General features: G+C 42.3%; 1 long non-coding RNA gene across 1 annotated transcript; it reads left to right on the top strand.

Moving 5' to 3' along the window:
* The first annotated feature begins 4,909 nt into the window (after positions 1 to 4,909).
* On the top strand, positions 4,910 to 6,453 carry LOC139434285 (uncharacterized). Its single transcript, XR_011643643.1, has 2 exons — positions 4,910 to 5,035; positions 5,483 to 6,453. It is a non-coding gene; the product is annotated as an uncharacterized lncRNA (long non-coding RNA).
* Positions 6,454 to 7,165: the final 712 nt, after the last annotated feature.

The following is a 7,165-nucleotide window of genomic DNA, read 5'->3' as shown; positions in this document are numbered from 1 at the left end:
GATATATTCATGCTGGCGGTGTGCAGGATGAATTTATTTTGTGTCGTTCCCTGCCGACCAACACCACAGGGGAAGCCATTTTTGACTCGGTCAACAATTTCATCGTGCAGAATCATATCGACTGGACACGATGTGTTGGTATTTACACAGATGGTGCGACTGCAATGACTGGAAAACACAAGGGACTGGCAGCGTGCATACGTGCAGTTGCACCTTGCGCCACAGCAACACACTGTTGCATTCACAGAGAACAGCTGGCTGTGAAGAAAATGCCACCATGCCTCAAATCAGTACTGGACCAGTCTGTGAACATTGTGAATACAATAAAAACCAAAGCACTGAACACACGTCTTTTTAAAGCTCTGTGTGAAGAAATGGGAAGTGAACACACAAAACTGCTTTTTCATACTGAAGTTCGCTGGCTGTCGTGTGGGAAAGTTCTCACCCGTCTATTTGAACTCAGGTGATGTTATTCTTGCATCATACTGATGACTGTATGACAGACTGCATGACTTCCGGTGGCTCTCACAACTGGCATACCTGGCCCACAGTGATGTACCTGAACGCGTTCAATGAACGATCGTTCATGAACGCGTTCATATTTTGGGCGAACGTGAACTGAACGTACTGTATTTCCGCTAGGTGAACGTAATTGAGAACGCGTTCATTCTCAGCGCTGTATAACGGCGTTCAAAAGTGCGTTCATTCTCAGAACTGTATTATAACGGCGTTCAAAAGTGTGCCAGATTTCATATGCCTTTCAGCCGAAAACCCAGTTAAAACACACCGTAAACAGGCTTCAAAATAATGCGGAAAACCACCCAATCTGGCAACAGCAAGCTGCCTGTGACGCGTACGCGCCTGTCGCACTAAAATATAGATATACTAAATATATCAGACTCCTCACAACAAACAATGTGGAACCGTGGAACCGGCGAGCATTGAATGAATGAATGAATTAGTATGGACGAAGCCGAGAGCAGCTGCAGCAGCACTCGCTCAGAGTGAGACTCTACGGCGTCGGCGTATGAGCATTTAAAAGAGTTTTACGTTAAAGTCAGTACTGACTCAGACGGAAAAAATCAAACGTTTGCCTGTAAACTGTGTCCGCCCGGTTTGAAAAAGCAAGTCTGTACATCGACGACGTCGACAACAAACCTTAAACGGCACATTGAGAATAAGCACACGACTAGCCTTTCACAGTATGTGCGAGTGGCGAATAAAAAAGAGAGCCAAAACAGATCCTCTACCACCCAAATCCCATTAACATCGTACAGGAGACAAATAATAGCTCGCAGCAACGTATTGAAAAAATAACTATAAACTATAAATTAGTTCATTTTTGAAACCATGAACTTTAGTTCAAAATTTTGAATTATGAACTATGAACTGAACTAGTTCATTTTAAAATGTGTGAACTGTGAACTGAACTAGTTCATGTAGAAAGTGAACTTTCCCAACACTGCTGGCCCATGTCTTTAGCGTTCTCAATGCTCTGAACTTAGCGCTGCAGGGGAAAGCTGTTACTGTTTTCAATGTGCGGGACAACATTAAAGCTGCACGCCTCAAGATGGAATTGTGGTGTGTCCGTCTGGATCGCCAGGAGTTTGACTGTTTTCCGATGCTGGCGGATTTTCTCCTCACTGCAGATGAAGAGCTGGACGTCGGCACAGTTGCAGCCTTCAAGGAACATCTGCAAGGCCTTCACTTTCAGCTGGGAAGATAACTAGATGCAGGCTTTGAGTGGATCAGGAATCCATTTAGGGACAAAACACACATCGAACACGTCAGTTCCAAGCTCCCACCGAGACAGGTTGACAGCCTTGTGGACATCGCATCTGATGGGACACTGAGGACGACTTTCAGAGAGAAAAGCTTGACAGACTTTTGGGTCCACGTCCAGCCTGAGCACCCAGAGCTGGCGGACGCTGCTCTCAAACAGTTGATGCCGTTTCCAACCACCTACAACTGTGTAGCTGGTTTTTCTGCACTTGTTGGTCTGAAAACAAAGCAGCGTAACAGGATCTCCAGTTTGGATCCCGACATTGTCTCACTGATGTCTCAGCACAAGCAGCACCATTCCTCCCATTAGTTGGCAACAGAGACACGCAGTGTATGAGTGAGTAAACAATAGTGTAAATAATTATTCTGTGTTTATTGTTAAATTCCTATGAAACTTGGGACTGCAACCATAGTTTTACTGTATTTTATTTTGAAAATTTGCAGCGGAGGTTTGTGTCGTACTAAATGTGGTGTATTTTGCATATCTCTCAGAAGCAAACACCCTTGCTGTGGGTAAATTGCGGCTCTGTTCCCACAGACATAAACTCCATAATAAATGTAGGCTAGTCTACGTTTCATATGATGTGTACAATCTATCAGCATTTACTCTTTAAATCGCATATGAACAAAATGCTTGTAGAATCTGTAGTTGTTTTGTATTGTCGATTTAATGTGTGAACGAGCGATAGAGAAGTTCACACCACGTCGTTGGCCATGTCTGTCCAATGGTTCAGACATGCCCAGAACAAATGACCATATCTTCCCTTCTAAAAGGGGGAAATTAATCATCTTTGTTCTCAAAGTAATAATAAACCTGTGAGTTGGATGTAGAAAAGTCAGAATCAATATAGATTTTTTTTTTTTTTTTTTAAAGTATATTCAGGTTGAACATAGTAAAAAAATGTAAATCATAGTGTCCGTCCAAAAAAAACACATTACTTATAGTGAAAACTGTAGGGTTGGATATCGTTTGAATTTCCACGATTCTGATTCCGATTCTACTTTTCGATTCCGGTTCTTAACGGTTCTCGATTCCGGTTCTTTGAGGGGCAGGGTAAAAAAATGATACGTGCTTCTTCCACCAAATAAATTACATTTATTCGAGAAACTTTTACACAGGTTAGTTTACAGTGATATTCACATGAATCAGTCTGTTTATATTCACTGCTATGTAACTGTAACCTGAGAACCACTGAAGCTACAACAGTGCAACAGTCCAACTTTTAAAGGAAACCCCCCTCCCCATTTAAAAACAGTTCTTGTTGAGAAAAACAAGCATATCTGCCTCTCAGGCATACCGGGAAGAAATGTTTGAACATTTTAAAGTAAAATGCTTCAATCTGGTGCACTTTAAGCAGAATGACTAGAGACTAGATCTAGGGGGTACAACTCTAAACACCCATATGAAAAAGATCGGTTTACATTTTAATAATTAAATAAGTATGTGAACATAACCAGTAACCTATAGCCAATAACAAATACATGTAACGTGTTTTATTTTTCTTGTTCATTCAGATCTTATTTTACTATTTTATTTATGCATATTTTGTTATCTCTCCAGTTTAAAACGATATGTCTGGTTTACTGTCCTCTAGTTTACATGGGAATGATTTCAAACCTGTTTTATCCCAATAATTATAAAGGAGTGCCTTGGAAATATGTGTTTACATAAATTGTGATCAAACCGTTTGAGACCCACTGAGATAACTTAGACTAAAGTGAACTATCTAAACACTCGGAGTCCTTTACCTCACTGAGCTGTAGTTATCAGCCTCAGTCTGACTGGAGAGGACTCTCCCTCCACATCATTGTAGAAACATCTTCTTCTTCCGTTAGAGCAGCTAGCACCAGATGCTAATAACAACATCGCCGGTTCCAGTGCACCCTCCGTTTCTCCCTCGCTCCCTCACACGTTGGCTGTGAGCTGCGGGTGCCAGATAAGCCAACATCCCCCATTTTCATCACTTACAGCGCTCATCGTACAGGGCGAATGAAAAGTGTAACCGGGATGAAAAGGGTGTTACATTTACTTAATTATGAATGTTGTTACATCAAGGCCGAAAATTAGGATGAGCACCGACGGTCAAAACATTTGTTTTCCCTCCCAGAGCTGTCAGCGCGGCGCCTCCACAGATCTGGCGCCCTAGGCGAACATCTATAATGCCAGTGCGACGGGCCGGCCCTTGTCTCAGGTTACGCTGTAGGAAGTGTAGGTACAACGCTACATTTCCCGGTTTAGAATTGATTTTAAACTCCTTTTATTTGTTTTCAAAGCCCTAAATGGGCTGGCTCCGGCCTACTGTATGTAGCCGCAACACATCCTCACTCCCAGGTCGGCCTATGTTGACGTTATGTCAAGTCCCCTGTGTCGGCTTTTTACCAACGCAAAAGGGGGGCGGCCGTGTCGGCTTTTTCCAACGCAAGGGGGGGGCCCTTAGCGTACATTTTAAACTTTCCGGGATGTCCCTAGTAGTGTTGCACGGTGTACCAATACTTGAAAGGTACCGCGATACCCTGCCGTTAAAAACGGTACGATTCCTCAATTTCATTAGTATCGGTACTTTAAGAATGACGGGGGAAAGTACTCCTGTGAGAAAGTGCCGTTTTAATAAGAGCCGTGTGTGTTCAGCGCTCTGCTTCTACTCCCTGCAATGCAGCGTGCCTGCAGTCCCGCCCCTCTCAAGCACGCTCTAAGTCCCTCCCCTCTCTCGTGCACGCGCTAGCTGCCAGAGCATGTGAGAAAACGAGAAGCATGGCTGCAAGTGGGAGTGCAGCTGCCGCTGCGCCTCGGCTTGTTGACAAAAAAAACTAACTGTCTAATATGGCTATCTTTTTAACTAACTTACCAATGTGGCTGACATCTGCAATGTACATGTTGTCAATAATTATTTATATTACTGTACTATCACATGTTAATACAATATAAAGTTAACTATTGTAGCAGGATGAGAGTCCTAATCCCTTGTAAAGCCTATTCTCCTCGTTTGGCTCTTTGTGAGCGTGTCGCCACCAGGGGGCACCCTATAAAGGGGCAGAGGTTTCTAGCTGGCTGTCTCTTGTTTGTTGGTACACAGACCCGCCCCACTTGCGTGTTTGCCATGTTTGCTTCCGCCACCGGTGCAGTGGAGGATCCTCCTGTCAACGCAGCCATAAAAAGCATGAAGCTCTCCCCTCTCTGCGTTATCGATAGGAAAGCCTGATCGGGCCAATCCAATGGTTAAGGGACATCTGCTGTTTTGCTTCCCCGGAGAAAGTATGTTTATCGGCAGTAACGTCACAACTGCTGTCGAGCCTGCCTAGATGTTTGGGCTACCGTTACCACATTGTGGCTCCTGATTGCTGCTTCTGGCCAACTTTGCGTCGCCTACTGCGGAGGCTCGCTCACCAGTTAAAGTGCTGCTTTAACTGCACGCCTTCCTGCTGCCTTGCTTGGGCCGACACTTGAAGTGTGGACGTCACTGAACTCTGGGGCTAACTCCCTCTATAACTTGTCCTTACTTTGGCCAACTTGATTTAAATTAGTTTGTTTATTTTATTCTAGTTGTTTATTTTGTTTAACTGAACCTTTTCTCTTTTGATTTGTTTTATTCTTAAATGTTTATCTGCTTATGAGAACATATTTGATATTGTGTTTGTTTATTACTTTGATTTACTTATTTAGCCCCCATTAACTGTGTTCCCCTCTTGTTTCCCTACTTAGTTACTGAGAGCTGAAGGTGCTGGTGTCCAAGGTGGTGGTTTTCCTCTCTTTTGTGTGTGATGTGCTCCCCCGGGATTTGATTTCCTGCACGTATGACTGGGGTGATTTAAGTTTGGTTTGTTTGGGGATCCTTCCACTCATTCGTCGACCCTATCCCCCCACTGGTAAGCCTCAGCCCCTAATTCATTTCCCCCCTTTGTGCTACAGTCCTGTGTGACTGTATTTAACTGCATTTTAACTAGTGACTTGTGCCAAATAAAATTGTATATTTTTGATAACTTGAAACCGCGTCTCCTGCTCCATTAGTATTCGAACCTATGTGTCCTCTCTATAACTGAAAGAAGTGTTAATATTTCCTTGGGTGAAACTCCCAAGGTGGCGTTGTCGGAATTGTGAATGGTGTAATCAAACCAACTTTAACAAATACATTCACCTATCCTCCCCTCTGCGGCTACTGCCACACTATCAAAGAAATCACATAAACTCAAGTATAAAGAAGAGACCATGTTGTAAGAAAACACTTAACAGATAAACTACAATTGTATTGATCATGAAAATAATAAACATAAATTACATTAACTGTGAGTCTGGTACTTCAGAACTATGAAGCTCAAACCCAGGATTAGCCTGCCCTGAACACTACTGACAGTGTTGGGAAAGTTCACTTTCTACATGAACTAGTTCAGTTCACAGTTCACACATTTTAAAATGAACTAGTTCAGTTCATAGTTCATAATTCAAAATTTTGAACTAAAGTTCATGGTTTCAAAAATGAACTAGTTTATAGTTATTTTTTCAATACGTTGCTGCGAGCTATTATTTGTCTCCTGTACAAAAATGTTATTTAATACGAATTGTCATTTATTTTATTTATTGTTCTCATTGTTTAAAAGTGTGTGTTATGGTTCTGGTGAATAGTATAGTATGTGTGTGTATAGTGATCTGGTGTGAAATAAAGCACAATAATTACATTTAAGTCTGTTTCCCTTTTTTAAAGAAAAGTATCGAAAAAGAATCGGAATCGCAATTCTTGACTTGGTATCGGTATCGAAACCAAAATGTTGGTATCGTGACAACACTAGTCCATAGGCTTCTATATAGCTCCCTAAACGTATGTTGTAGACGACTTGAGATGACAGAATCCATCTGACAGTGAATGCTACCCGCAGATCCATTCTCACAGCGTTTATCAACCTTTTTCTCACTCAATATCAAGCCACACTTATTGTTTTTACTTCTTTATTTTTAATTGAATAATGTAGGACTTTTGTTGCCATCAGTTATGGGGAGAGTAGGGGCTCAGAATACTGACATCTGTATTGTTTCATCGTTTTTTCCTTCTATTTTGTATTCTTTTCTAAACCACACACTGTTATTTACTCAACAATAACACATGATTATCCTTGTGTTTATGTATTTGTTTGATTAATAAACACAAGTTGGAGTCCGTCAGGACCGAGAGTCGGAGCAGCTCATAGTAGCCTAATTGCTTTAGAGAATTTTACACCCGGAAATAAGTATTCTCTCCGCTTCGCTTGACAAACCCGGACAAACCCCGTGATAGTCCTCAAGCTCTGTGATTGGATGTTTGAGTGTGCGCCGAGGGTTGCGCCGAGGGTTACGCCGAGCGTCGAACAGCACTTTGAAATGGGATGGAACCACGGCAGACTGTCCAAAACTGGA

The sequence above is a fragment of the Pseudochaenichthys georgianus genome, chromosome 8, assembly GCF_902827115.2.
Source record: "Pseudochaenichthys georgianus chromosome 8, fPseGeo1.2, whole genome shotgun sequence".
In the NCBI taxonomy this organism is placed as follows: Eukaryota; Metazoa; Chordata; class Actinopteri; order Perciformes; family Channichthyidae; genus Pseudochaenichthys; species Pseudochaenichthys georgianus.
The sequence above is the reverse complement of the archived record's forward strand: the minus strand, read 5'-3'. Positions and strand labels throughout refer to the sequence as shown.